The sequence below is a fragment of the Dermacentor andersoni genome, chromosome 11 (genome assembly GCF_023375885.2).
Source record: "Dermacentor andersoni chromosome 11, qqDerAnde1_hic_scaffold, whole genome shotgun sequence".
Classification (NCBI taxonomy): domain Eukaryota; kingdom Metazoa; phylum Arthropoda; class Arachnida; order Ixodida; family Ixodidae; genus Dermacentor; species Dermacentor andersoni.
Window position 1 is genome coordinate 77915552 of NC_092824.1, and position 12312 is coordinate 77927863.

At 47.0% G+C, this 12312-nt stretch overlaps 1 protein-coding gene across 1 annotated transcript in view; it reads right to left on the reverse strand.

Annotated features, from left to right (window-relative positions):
• The window catches only part of LOC126517368 (MYG1 exonuclease), a 238680-nt gene that overhangs the window by 171811 nt on the left and 54557 nt on the right, over nucleotides 1–12312 (reverse strand). The gene's annotated exons all lie outside the window — the stretch shown is intronic.

A 12312-nucleotide genomic window follows, 5' to 3' on the forward strand; every position in this document is an offset into this window, starting at 1 on the left:
TCTTAAGACCCACATGTTAAAACAAGTATAACGAACCGAAATTCCTTGTTCTAGATGACAGTTTGGTCGCACATCCGTGTCACCTGTTTACATATAATGGAGCTAGAATATCTTCTAGCGGCTTGTGTGATTCTAGAAACTAATATATTTGTGTACATAAATTTACATTCCCGCCAATTTCGTTGCCTCAAATTCTAGCATTGTACATCGCAACGGTACTCCCGGACCCAAAAGTTAGATGACATTGATAGCTGTGTGCCTTCGCTATACTGTAATAACTGCTACTATGCTACACTATATTAGCTACTATATATACTAACTCCATTCCTATCACTCAGTAAGACAAGGAAATAATGAACAAGGGATGCACGTTTTTCATCTTGTTTTACCTGCTCATTTGTCAGTAACAACTGCAGTGGAAAAACTTACAGCGTTTGACCTGTCTTGAAAAAAGAATATATCTGCGGTTGGTTATTTCGCAATAGCCGAGAACTGGACCATGCTTTGCTCAGTATCCAGTGCTGACGGGCTTAGAAAGATCGAGGAGGGCTGGAACTGAATATATTGTGCCAGGTTCGGGCACGGGACATGTTTGAAGAATTTTGGTTCGAGCGAGTTGGTTCATGGTAGAACGGTTGGGAAAGCAGTGCTAAAAACACCGGCACAGAGACACAATGTCCGCATGATGAACAGTATCCTTCATGCGTATTATGTGCCATTTGTCGCTATGCTTTTTTAGTGCTGCTTTCCAAACCATTCCAGAGGTTTGAAACTACCGAGCCTGGTTTGGGCGGCCAAGCGCCCAAGCCATGTTCGGACGGAGCCCGGGGCAGAAAAAATGTTACGGCCCTTGCTGTTCTCTGCATCGCGGTATGCCGCTAAAAAAAAGAATCACGTACGTTTGTCATCGGACTGGAAGATGGAGAGAGGAAGTTTGGGTCCTTTAGCATACTGAGACCGGAAAGGCAGAAGGCCAAGAAAAAAAAAAGAGTCGCAGTTTCACCCTAAAAGCCAAGCATCGATTGCGATAGCAAATTAGTAGACATCTATACGATGTAAGGATAGTAGTTTTATCGGCCGTATAAACTTGGAAAAATTAAACTGAATTGACAAGCACAGCGTCAGCGCGCACAAGCAAACATGAACACATCAGACTGGATGAGCGCGGAGACTCGCCAAAAACGCTGGTGAGAGGAAGCGCGGCAGCAGCAGCGAGCGAAGTGACCTTCGTGCTGTCTATCGCTTCAGCGCAAACTAAGCAGTGAGACCACAGCACACACGAAGGTGTGAGCAATTTGCAGATCCCTCTCAGGACACGGCGTGCGCGAACGCGCCCGGCCTTGACCAAGTACGCACTCGTTGGGGGAGTCGAAGCCGCCCCCTTTCCCTCCTGAGCTGCCTCCCCGCTTTGCTCCCTATCACGCGCGAGATTGAGCCCCGCGATCGTCGGTCCCCTTTGCACCCGGTCGCGAAACACGCAGTTGCTGCCAGAGCACAATGTCGCATCCCCCTCTCCCCTCCCTCCCTCCCTCCCTGCCGTCCCCCCACGCCTTTTCGCGCGACGGAAGACGTCGAGTTTGCTCTACGCTTTCATCGCGCGCCAGATTGAGCCGCCATCGTCGGCTTCCCTCGTGTGCTTTCATCGCACATACAGCATAGGATGCAAGCCGACGGTTGTCGCTCTTGCACTTCGTACAGAACATCACGGCGACGGTTACAAAAATGAGCTTGGAGTGTCCATATAATTGCTATCGCAATAATAACTCTATGTTAATCACTCTTCTGAAGATCATATCATTAGCGGCAAGGTATGTCCGCCTAGCCTACGAGCTCGTCTGCAAAAACACCACGTTCGCTGCGCTCATAGCATTTCAATTTAAAATCTGCATTCTCGTTAAAAACAAAAACAACAACAACAGAACACCTTGTATGTTTTGTTCGAGAGCGCAATAAACATGTCACTAAGCTCGCTCGGTGGTATATATATGCTCGTAGGCTCATACGTGCAACCCCAGCCAGATAATAAGTACGCCTCATTTTGCAACAGAAGAGCATGAACATTAATGTAAAATTGAATTACACGATGCATATGGTGATACCTATATGGTTATTTCACTTGTGGCGCCCTAATTTTAGGCCCCGAATGTGGACAGCGAGAGTAGTCTCTCTAGCATTTGTAGCATAGCCTGCTGTGTGTGAAACGGAGTATAACTACCGCGTCATCCACGCTGTTATTCTGAACGCTAATTGCTGGGTGTAAAACTGCACTTGGGTTGAGGAAACGCGAAACATATTACACGTGTAAAACTTCAGCTCGCCTTGGCACAAAGAAAAATGTCAAGGTTCGATTCCATTTCATTAGATCAACATTGCTTACGAAGTACTAGGACTCAAAGTCATATTGAATACTCAATACCAACATCTAGTAACATTTATCTTGTGCAAGTTAATTCCGCTGTAATCATTACACTACAAAGCCATCTGCGTTTTAACCTTTAGCCAGTTCCGTTTAATGCAAAGATCGCATATAATTGCCAACTAATGACCTTATTAAATATAACCTTTGAATTATCTTTCTCATGCATGTCAAGGATCTTATTCATGAAAACGTTTTTTTTTCTTGGCTTCCCTCATTAGCACAAATGAAACCAGCTTCGCCGTCATTAAGAATTTAATGTTGTCGGAGGTCCAATCCAAGAGAGTCAAACTCCCCGCTTCTCATGCTATACTGAATAAACTGTCGATTATGCGTTAAGCGGTTTCCGTCATTCGTCATCAGCCTATATATATATATATATATATATATATATATATATATATATATATATATATATATATATATATATTTAATCTATTTATATTTAATACGTGTGTTTTAATTTAATATGTGCTTAAGCATCGCCTGACGTTACTAAGAAAGAGAGAGAAAAAGCAAGGATAGGAAAGGCAGGGAGGTCAACCAGAGCATCCGGTTTGCTACCCTACACTCGGGGTGGGGGAAAGGGGAATAGAAAGAGGAAAAGGGTAGAAAGTGAGCACTGAGTGTGTGTGGGCGGGACACTACGCACAGGGACACTATAAACGGTCTCGTAAGCCGGTGCACTTCAAATATTGCACTAATGCACGATTCGCTTTTCGTGCCAGTGACGGGTGTGGCCACGGTCTGAGTATCTTTGACTCGTTGAACGGTCTTAAGTCCAGTCGGTGTAAAGTTTCCCGCAGAGAGAGGCGTTGTACATCGTAGCGGGGGCAGGTACACAATAAGTGCTCGATGGTCTCCTCGCACCCACAGGAATCGCACATCGGGCTCTCGGCCATTCCCAAACGATAAGAGTAGGAGTTCGTGAACGCCACTCCCAGCCACAAGCGGCACAGCAAGGTTGCTTCACCGCGGGAAAGGCTAGATGGCAGTTGAAGCCGTAGCGTGGGGTCCAGTTTATATAATCGGCAATTGTAGGCACTTGAAATCCAGAGATCTTGTGACTTCTTCCGTGCAAGTAAGCGAAGTTCTCTGGCAGCGTCCGACCTCGCCAAAGGTGTTGGACGTGTCTTGGTATCTTCGTGGGCAGACCAGGCAGCCTTGTCAGCTAGGTTGTTGCCGACGATGCCACAGTGAGCAGGAATCCATTGAAATATGATGGTGTGCCCTCTTTCCAGAGCATGGTGGTGCGCTTCCCTGACGTCAGATGTCATCTGCTCGTAAGTTCTGTGACGTAATGCAGACTTGATGCTGTGAAGGGCTGCCTTAGAGTCACAAAATACGACCCATTTCTCTGTTGGCTCTTCGCTGACGTACATCATAGCGGCATGGAGAGCTGGAAGCTCTGCCGATGTAGATGTAGTCGTATGCGACAATTTGAATTTAACTGTAACCTTCTTGGCTGGAACGACGAATGCGGCAGTTGAGCTGGTACGGGAGGTCGAACCATCGGTATATATATGTATGCGGTCATGATACGTCTGGTGCAGTAATAGGAGCGTAAGTTGCTTCAGAGCCGGCGATGGATGATCGGACTTTTTTGTAACTCGAGGAATAGCAAAATTGACTTGAGGCTGTCGTAGGCACCACAGGGGAGATGAAGGCTTCGTCGCCGGTGTAAAATATGACGGTATGCACTCTTTATGAGCGTTAATCACTCTTGAAAAGGTCGCTTGAGGTCTCTCGGCTGGTAGGGAGGCCAAATGATGGTCGGGGATCCTTGACAGATGGCGAATGTGCGCTCGGAGAGAGTCGACAGCTACGTGTGTCTGGATTGTATGGTCCCCAGCGATGGCAATTGTTGAGGGTGTTGACGTGCACCGAGTCAGCCCTAAGCACGTGCGTAGGGCTTGACCTTGTATGCTCTCCAAAGCGCGAAAGTTCGTCTTGCATGCATTTGACAACACTGGTAGACTGTAACGTAGGAGTCCGAGAAACAGTACCCTGTAGAGCTGCATCATAGAACGGACTGGTGTACCCCAGTTTTTCCCGCAGAGAAATTTAAAGACCTGAGCAATGGCAACTAATTTCTTCTTTAGATAGACGCAGTGGGGGCTCCACGAGAGGTTGCGGTCAATGATTACACCCAGAAAGCGATGTGTCTTAGCATAGGATACAGCTTGACCATTGATTAAAACAGGATACGATGTCATTTGTTTGCGCGTAAAGCCAACCAATGCGCACTTTTCAGTAGACACGCTGAGGCCTTGTTCTCGTAGATAAGACGCCGTCATGGTTGCCGCCCGCTGAAGCCTGGCTCGTACCTGAGGGCGAGTCACCGCAGAAGCCCAGATGCAAATGTCGTCGGCGTATATTGAGACGTGAACTGACTGCGGTAGGTACTCCGCTAGTCCTACCAAGACGAGGTTGAACAGAATGGGCTCAACATCCCACCCTGCGGCACACCACGGCAGGTGTAATGTTCCGAAGTTGGGCCGTCTTCAGTCTCTAACAAAAAGCACCTCTCAGTAAAATAGTCCCGAATCCATTGATACATTCGGCCACCAACTCCAACAGCCTCAAGTGAGTTCAGTATGGCCTCATGGGCGACGTTGTCGTATGATTCTTTTATATCTAGAAAAAGTGCCACTGATAGGCGCTTGAGGCTTTTTTGATTTTGGACCCAGGTTACGATGTCAATGACGTTGTCAATGGACGAGCGACCTCGACGAAAGCCTGTCATGGCGTCCGGATAGATGTTGAATCGCTCTAGGTACCATTCCAAGCGAGCAAGAATCATTCTTTCCATCACCGACGTAGCTCGAAAGCGCAATCGGACGATATGATGAGAGCTCAAGCGGAGACTTTCCAGGTTTCAGAATGGGGATCAAGCGGCTCGTTTTCCGTTGTCTAGGAATGGCGCCGTTCTGCCAAGACTCATTGTAGTAGCTGAGCAGCTCATCACGTGCGTCATGTCCAAGGTGGCATAGGGCAGCATACGTGATGCCATCAGGTCCTGGTGACGAAGAACGCCTGCAGGTCGCCAACGCAGCATCGAGCTCTTCGAGTGAAAAGAGCACGTTCATTTCTGGTACACGTGCCTCAGGGATGTTATGCAATGCTGCGTCAGTAATGATGGCCACGGACCCAGCAACCTGCGCACAGAACTCTTCAGCCATTTGAAGTTCCGAGCGGAGTTGGTAGAGAGCCAGAGCAGCAAAGGGCTTCCTTTGACGCGGAGATAAGCGAAGGCCCCTAACCGTTCGCCATATGTGCGAGAGCGATTTTCGGGGATCAAGCGACTGACAGAAAGTTTTCCATCGCTTGTCTTCCAATTTATCCATACGACGCTGGACTTTCTTCTGTATGCGTCGTGAAGCCCTCAGATCCAAGACGCACTTGGTACGCCGATACCTCCTCTCCGCCTGTCGGTGTGCCGCACGCAGCCACTCCAGTTCCATATCCAAGTCTGTTCGCCTTGCTGACCTTGTGAGCGAGCAGATGGATGTTTTCAATGCCTCTGCGATTGCATCTTCGATAGTGTGTGGAAGGCCTTCCCGACATGCGTCATCCATATCCTTCGTAAACTTTGTCCAATCAACTGTATGCAAGACAGTACAGGAACGTTGCTCAACTCCTCTAATCTTTATGCATGTTGGAATATGGTCGCTTCCATGCGTTTCAATGTCCGTAAACCAGTGGATGCTCGGGGCAAAGCGCCGTGACACCAAAGTTAAGTCCAAGCAGCTGCTATAGGTCGTGCCTCGCAAAAACGTAGGGCTGCCGTCATTCACACAGCACAAATCATGGTCGGCAGCAAAGGAGGCGAGACTCCTGCCTTTGGAATCAGTTTTAGTGCTTCCCCATAGCTGGTGATGCGCGTTGAAGTCACCTGTGATAACCCAGGGGCCATTGTTCATCAGTAATATTTTCTGGAGTCGTTCGCCGTCAAAATGACACGCTGGGGATATGTAGGCTCGAGTTAGTGTAAATGACACATCCTTCTTTTGGATATTCAGGCAGACATATTGGTTGTCGTCATGAGGCTCTACCGCATTAGCTACATATGTAAAGTCCGTACGGATGTAGATGATTACTTTCGTGCTCGCACCACATGTTGACGAGACGAAAGATTCGTAACCGGACAGTCTGAGTGGAGTTGGTGTATTTGGTTCGCAAATGACCAGTATGGGAAAGCGATTTGTAAAAATGAATTGGCGAAAGTCTGCTATACGGGTCCTTAGACCCCTAGCATTCCACTGAAAGATCGACTCACTTTTAACTTCAGTGCGGAAGGGGACTATAGGTCGAGCCATAAAGCTTAAACGATGCTAGCAAGCACTGGATTTAGTGCATCCAGTATTTGCATAGCACTTCGAGCTGCTGGGGTTTGCAGCTTGTTCAATGTGATGCGCATTGTATTAATTAGCGAGTGCAGCATATCAGCCACCTGCCTGTCTTGGTCGCATAAATCACTGACAGTAGTCGTCGGGGGTTGTCCAGCAAAATTTTGCTGTGATTCTGTGGGTGGATGCTGTCGTTTCGGTAGAGCCGGCCAAGATTCTGCAGATGTGGTCTTCTCAGTGGCCTTGTTCTTGGAGGTCGTTTCCACAGAGTCTGGCCTGGGTGGCAGAGGAGCAGGTGGCGTTGTAGGAAGTGGCATGCGCGTCGCAGAGACAACACCCTTCCTTGAGGAGCGCCCGCGACGGGAACGTCGCTTCCTGATTTTATCGGCGGCTTCGCGATGAGATGGATGATCTCTCGCCATCTCTTTCAAGATAGCCATCTCCTTCTTAATATGCGGGCATTTCTTCGATGAAGCTTCGTGTAACCCTCCGCAGTTTGAAAACTTCAGTACAGTCGCGCCACATTTATCTGCAGCGTGTGGCTCGGCGCAACGGGGGCATGCTGCCTGATTTTCGCAGACGCTACTCACGTGCCCCAGTTTCATGCATTTGCGGCACTGAAGAGGTTTCGCAATGAAAGGCCGCACTGCATGTCTGAAGTGTCCCACCTTAACATGCGAGGGTATATATTTACCCTTGAATGCAATCTTCACGCAGCGTGAACTGCCCAGCCGCTTAACATCAACAATGACCTCATCATTGGCTGGCTTGATAAGAATCGGCAAGTCGTTATTAAGGATGGCGACGTCTACGTCGTAGATAACGCCGGTGACTACGTCAGATCCCAGAGGGATGTAAGAGCGCACCTGAATGCCATCGATGTCCGTCACGCTGCGTAGAGTGGTCAGAGCAGGTACATGCTGGACATCAACCACCAGTATATTTTTTCGGGTGTTGACTCGAATGTCTGATATTTCATTTGGCACCAGGGCTCCCAGTGACATCGACACAGACTGCCTGTTGAGTAGCTTCATGTTGACGGTGGGAAGCAGGGGCACAAATATGATGGTATTGGCGTCCGGCCGCTGCGTGTGTCTTACTGTTTGCGTGCTTGACGATGAGGACGTCCTGGTGTTTCTTCTCTTCGCTCTGCGGCTCTGCACCAGCTGGAAGTCGTCATCGGAATTGTCCTCACTGCTGAGAGAGTAGACATGGGTGTCCTCGCAGTCGCTGTCGTTCTGCTGACCGATCCGCTTCCTGGAGCCGGCAGACGTGCGGGGTCGTCCACTTCCATCACGACCGAGCAGGGAGCGAGGACAAGCGGATGAAGTTAGATTGTCACAGAGATAAACTGGAGCTAGAAAGAACAGCGCTGTATCAAAAGACACTTCGTCGTCGTCCCTCGTTACTGAGAAGAGATATTAACTATGAACTGGATGAACTGGTGATCACTGAAACCGTTAGTATGTGTGACGGAGCCAAGTGACAGGAAGCGCAAGTTGGGATAAGGTCGAGAGTAAAGTTCACCGGTGGGTTGCATTATTAGCTGGACAAAACAAAAATACAGAGTTCAGACAATAAAGTTCCTAGAGCTACGTGATCCGCCGTTGAATCCCTGCCAAGATTTCAAGCGCGGTAGGAGTATACCTAGGAGAAAAAAAATGTAAAATGTGATTTTGTAGCTAGCAGCACACTGCCATCCCTACTCCCAATTCTGTTATTCCTGTATACATGTGATATAATCATGAAAGTCCAGCAGAATTTCAGCATCAGTAATATTAAGTTAACTTCATAAGTTAAGCCGAGTTTGAGTTCTATGCGCTTAGTTCTTTGCGCTTAGGAAGAACGTTTAGAATATTAGCATATGACATAGATAAGTTCCATGGCTGGCTCATTTCACATTGCTACGGAAGAGTATCAGTGGACCGTGGAAAATATCTGATCGTTAGCTATCGGGAAGAACACACAACCGTTCCGGGTGCGCTGAAATATACATGCACAATTTAAACGATAGTTCTTTAGATTTAGTGTATTCGAGCAACTGTTTCCTGGTGATTCTAATCGACTAGCAAAATTATTTTCTCACTGCGAACTGAGTGGCTATGAATTTCAAGCCGTTTTCCATCAGGCTGATTTACTTGAAGAATGCAAACTTTGCTATCAATGGGTTGAACTTATCGGAAGTGAAAGGCCTAAGACGACGGTCGCGTTCAAGTGCATGTGTCTCAATGGTGATTTCGATGCTTGTGGAACACAAACCAAATATTTTAGTTTCAGCTGATGGCCAATCTCGGACGAGTCGTCAGGAATGCAAAACAAGATGACATTAAAGCCGCGAAGTCTATTTTCCGCATCATCACATCGCGGTTGAATACTTCTTCGATGACTAGACAAGTTGTTAGCAGACTCGATTGTTCATGGTGCAGGCCCAGGCAAGCTGCTTTTGAGGGACGGAAAAGTCAACTTCGACTGCGCGAATGCTTGTGGACAGCCGGTTTAATAGAACGTCGAGGGACGCTTGCCAGTGATTTCATTCATCGCGAATTTCTCTGTGGCCGGTTTCTAGGACACTTTTAAGCATTTCTGGTCCGGTATTTGTATCGACGCCGCCGGACAGGAGTAAACTCAGTCTGCCAACAATGCGGTAGATGTACTAACTGTTAACGTTTAGGCACAAAAGTACAATTGCTGGGGCATGAAACCGCGAGAAGACAGCGACTTCTGCTCTTTGGAGAAGGACAATTTTCGTAATTACCAACCTGGAACTGTTCATGATTGAAGCGGTGTCGAATCCCAATGGGCGTAACGTGAAAGGCGTTTAAACAGCGCTCATTTCTCGATGCCAGTGGAAACAACTTCCATAGGTTGCTAGCTGCAGCCCTGTGATAGGTCCCGTAACCGTGACGTCGGCCATTATTTGAATCCGTGCGTTATCCGTGCTGTATATCTCAGAGGTTACAGTTCAATATGTAGCATTTGACGCAAGTGCTTGTAGATAAATATAATCTTGTCTCTTAGCACAAATAAGTACATGGTAGCGTGTGTAACATCAATTTACAAATTTACAAAGGAGGAGACGTAGACCAACTGCCAACGTAATGGCCAGTTTCAGTTGTCACTATTTTCTCAAACCTTCTTGGTGGTGCAATATATCAGACAGAGATAGACAGATTTCTTTCTTCAACACAACCAAATATCGCAATACCAGCACTGCTTCCTATATATATATATATCATCATCATCATCAGCCTAGTTACGCCCACTGCAGGGCAAAGGCCTCTCCCATACTTCTCCAGCTACCCCGGTCATGTATTAATTGTGGCCATGTTGTCCCTGCAAACTTCTTAATCACATCCGCCAACCTAACTTTCTGCCTGCCCCTACTACGCTTCCCTTCCCTTGGAATCCAGTCCGTAACCCTTAATGACCATCGGTTATCTTCCCTCCTCACTACATGTCCGGCCCATGCCCATTTCTTTTTCTTGATTTCAACTAAGGTGTCATTTACCCGCGTTTGTTCCCTCACCCACTCTGCTCTTTTCTTATCCCTTAACGTTACACCTATCATTCTTCTTTCCATAGCTCGTTGCGTCGTCCTCAATTTCAGCAGAACCCTTTTCGTAAGCCTCCAGGTTTCTGCCCCGTAGGTGAGTACTGGTAAGACACAGCTGTTATACACTTTCCTCTTGAGGGATAGTAGCAACTTGCTGTTCATGATTTGAGAATGCCTGCCAAACGCACCCCAGCCCATTCTTATTCTTCTGGTTATTTCAGTCTCATGATCCGGGTCCGTGGTCACTACCTGCCCTAAGTAGATGTATTCCCTTACCACTTCCAGTGCCTCGCTACCTATCGTAAACTGCTGTTCTCTTCCGAGACTGTTAAACATTACTTTAGTTTTCTGTAGATTTATTTTCAGACCCACCCTTCTGCTTTGCCTCTCCAGGTCATTGAGCATGCATTGCAATTGGTCTCCTGAGTTACTAAGCAAGGCAATATCATCAGCGAAACGCAAGTTGCTAAGGTATTCTCCATCAACTTTTATCTCCAATTCTTCCCACTCCAGGTCTCTGAATACCTCCTGTAAACATGCTGTGAATAGCATTGGAGATATCGTATCGCCCTGTCTGACGCCTTTCTTTATTGGGATTTTGTTGCTTTCTTTGTGGAGGATTACGGTGGCTGTGGAACCGCTGTAGATATCTTCCAGTATCTTTACATATGGCTCATCTACACCCTGATTCCGTAGTGCCTTCATGACTGCTGAGGTTTCGACTGAATCAAATGCTTTTTCGTAATCAATGAAGGCTATATATAAGGGTTGGTTATATTCCGCACATTTCTCTATCACCTGATTGATAGTGTGAATATGGTCTATTGTTGAGTAGCCTTTACGGAATCCTGCCTGGTCCTTTGGTTGAAAGAAGTCTAAGGTATTCCTGATTCTATTTGCGATAACCTTAGTAAATACTTTGTAGGCAACGGACAGTAAGCTGATCGGTCTATAATTTTTCAAGTCTTTGGTGTCCCCTTTCTTATGGATTAGGATTATGTTAGCGTTCTTCCCAGATTCCGGTACGTTTGAGGTCATGAGGCATTGTGTATATAGGGCGGCCAGTCTTTATAGGACAGTGTTCCCACCATCCTTCAACAAATCTGCTGTTACCAGATCCTCCCCAGATGCCTTCCCCCTTTGCATAGCTCCCAAGGCGTTCTTTACCTCTTCCGGTGTTACTTGTGGGATTTCAAGTTCCTCTAGCCTATTCTCTCTCACCTTATCGTCGTGGGTGTTACTGGTACTGTATAAATCTCTATAAAACTCTTCAGCCACTTGAACTATCTCATCCATATTAGTAACGATATTGCCGGCTTTGTCTCTTAACGCCCACATCTGATTCTTGCCTATTCCTAGTTTCTTCTTCACTGCTTTTAGGCTTCCTCCGTTCCTGAGAGCCTGTTCAATTCTATCCATATTATAGTTCCTTATGTCCGCTGTCTTACGCTTGTTGATTAACTTAGAAAGTTCTGCCAGCTCTATTCTATCTGTAGGGTTAGAGGCTTTCATACATTGGCGTTTCTTGATCAGATCTTTCGTCTCCTGCGATAGCTTACTGGTTTCCTGTTTAACGGCGTTACCACCGACTTCTATTGCGCACTCCTTAATGATGTCCATAAGATTGTCGTTCATTGCTTCAACACTATGGTCCTCTTCCTGGGTTAAAGCCGAATACCTGTTCTGTAGCTTGATCCGGAATTCCTCTAGTTTCCCTCTTACCGCTAACTCATTGATTGGCTTCTTATGTACCAGTTTCTTCCGTTCCCTCCTCAAGTCAAGGCTAATTAGAGTTCTTAACATCCTATGGTCACTGCAGCGCACCTTGCCGAGCACGTCTACATCTTGTATGATGCCAGGGTTCGCGCAGAGTATGAAGTCGATTTCATTTCTAGTCTCACCATTCGGGCTCCTCCACGTCCACTTTCGGCTAACCCGCTTGCGGAAAAAGGTATTAATTATCCGCATATTATTCTGTTCTGCAAACTCTACTA